This window comes from Moschus berezovskii, chromosome 4 (assembly GCF_049115385.1).
Source record: "Moschus berezovskii isolate FMDL1 chromosome 4, NW_MosBer_1.0, whole genome shotgun sequence".
NCBI classification, from domain to species: Eukaryota; Metazoa; Chordata; class Mammalia; order Artiodactyla; family Moschidae; genus Moschus; species Moschus berezovskii.
Genome location: NC_142463.1, coordinates 65,179,193 through 65,181,495, shown reverse-complemented (window position 1 = coordinate 65,181,495; position 2,303 = coordinate 65,179,193). Strand labels below are relative to the sequence as shown.

At 43.2% G+C, this 2,303-nt stretch overlaps 1 pseudogene; it reads right to left on the bottom strand.

Moving 5' to 3' along the window:
* Positions 1 to 444: 444 nt before the first annotated feature.
* Positions 445 to 1,949, bottom strand: LOC129540984 (heterogeneous nuclear ribonucleoprotein A1-like; annotated as a pseudogene).
* Between the last annotated feature and the right edge of the window lie 354 nt (positions 1,950 to 2,303).

Genomic DNA, 2,303 nt, shown 5'->3' with positions numbered 1-2,303 from the left:
GTAAAACCACCCACAGCTGAAAAAATTTTAAGCACCCATCTTGGCCAAAAACCTTTCCATGGACTGGACTGGACAGCTGTTTTATGACAGCCGTTCTCAGGACCCAAGTCTTCCTGTCCAAGACTCCAAGGATAGGACCCATTTACAGGGTGTTTTGTGTACCTCTTAACCCCTATATAACAAAACAACAGTCATTCCTAACTTTGAGTTCAGGGATCTTGTGTAAGTCACCCAAACCTGATTTGTTTTCTTTTTTTTCAAGAGGGTATTAAATCTCTATTGATTATACATCATAATGGATGATACACAAGCTTCATTCCTATAACTTTATCTGGTACCATAATTCAATTTAGATATATTGCATAGGATGTGCCAACAATCATTAATAACCACAAAAAAAAAAAACTCCATGACTTTGCATGGGTGACTGTCTTAATGGTGAACTCCAGGTCACAACACGGTAACTGTCAGTTCAACAGCACCAAGGTTCTGAAGACAACAGCTTCTCCACCAAAGCAGGCCGTAAATAAATTTCAAATGGAACCTGGCATCCCCCTGAAGGAATTCTAACTTCACACTGTTGGGGTAGTTAACCAAAATGGTTTCAGAGTAGACTAACTTTACACAGCACATTAAAAAAAAAAAAAGACATTTATTCTGCGTCATGATCAGACTATTACATTTAGAAATCAACAGCATGGGTGCAAAAAAAAAAAATCTACATTAAAACCCTTTGTTGGAATGCTTTACACTTTCCACAGAACAGAAACTAAAATAACCTGTTATACAATTAGCCACAAGTACAGTCCTCGAGTTTTTTGCCCATGCACATGAGTATTGTCTAAAACATGTCTTCTTTGTAGCAGCTAGGCACTGCCACCACTGTGCTTGGCTGAGTTCACAAATCTGTTGTAACCTGTAGCTGCCCTGTCACTTCTCTGGTTCTCCTCTCCTGCTGAGCTTTGTTTCCTGGCAGTAATTAAAACCTTTTGCCACTGCCATAGCTGCTGCTGCTGCTGAAACCACCATAGCCACCTTCGTTTCATGGTTTGGCAAAGTATTGGCCTCCACCATCACAGGGGCCAGAACTACTACCTCCAAAGTTTCCTCCTTTCATGGGTCCAAAATTTGAAGATTGATTGTTGTAATTGCCAAAATCATTGTAGCTTCTGCCACCTCCAAAATTGCTTCCATCATTACCAAACTCATTATAACCATCCCCACTGCCACCATATCTGCCACCACCATGGCTGCCACCAAAGCCACCTCGACCACTGAAGTTTCCTCCACGACCAAAGTTGTCACTCCCACCCAAACCACCTCCACGACCACCAACAAAGTTTCCAGAACCACTTCGGCCTCTCTGGCTGGATGAAGCACTAGCCCTCTCTTGCTTAGACAGGACTTTTCTCACTTCACAGGTGTGGCCATTCACAGTGTGGTGTTTCTGAATGACAGTCTTGTCTACGGAGTCATGGTCATCAAAGGTTACAAAAGCAAAGCCTCTCTTTTTGCCACTGCCTCGGTCAGTCACGATTTCAATCACTTCAATTTCCCCACACTGTTCAAAATAATCTCTCAGGTGATGTTCTTCAGTGTCTTTAATGCCACCAACAAAAATCTTTCACAGGTAAGTGGGCACCAGGTCTTTGAGAATGCTCTCTTGCGATGGCCCTCTTTGGTTCCACAACTCTTCCATCCACCTTGGGTGGCCTTCCACTCACCTCCTCCACCATGGCGTATGTGACAAACCTGAAGCCTCTGGGGCACTTGGTGTTTGGATCCCTCATTACCACATAGTCTGTGAGCGTTCCCCATTGCTCAAAATGGCTCCTCAGACTCTCATCGGTTGTTTCAAAGCTCAATCCTCTGATGAAGAGCTTCCGCAGCTGTTCAGGCTCTTTGGGAGACTCTGACTTAGACGTGACGGCAGTGGATGGGAGAAAGACTTCAACGATGCTTTCTCAGTGGTGTCCACGGGCAGAAAGTCTGATTTATTTTTAATCTGTAAAACAAAATTCCTCAGAGTCTCACTTAAATTTCTTAATATGAGGCAAACATTTTGCTAAGTGACAATGACATCATTTGCTTTTTAAGTTTTCCAAAGGGCCCTTTTCTATTTCTCTAACTTAGAATTGTCACCTCCACAGTACAGAAGTGTTCTCTCCCACCTGTGTCATCCACCCAGAGTTTACACCGTCACATGACACTTGTGCAGAACTCATGAGGGAATATCATAGTCCATCTTAAAGGAAGCCCTCACCTTCTCTATCCAAAGATCTTAGCATTTTATGCTCTGCCTG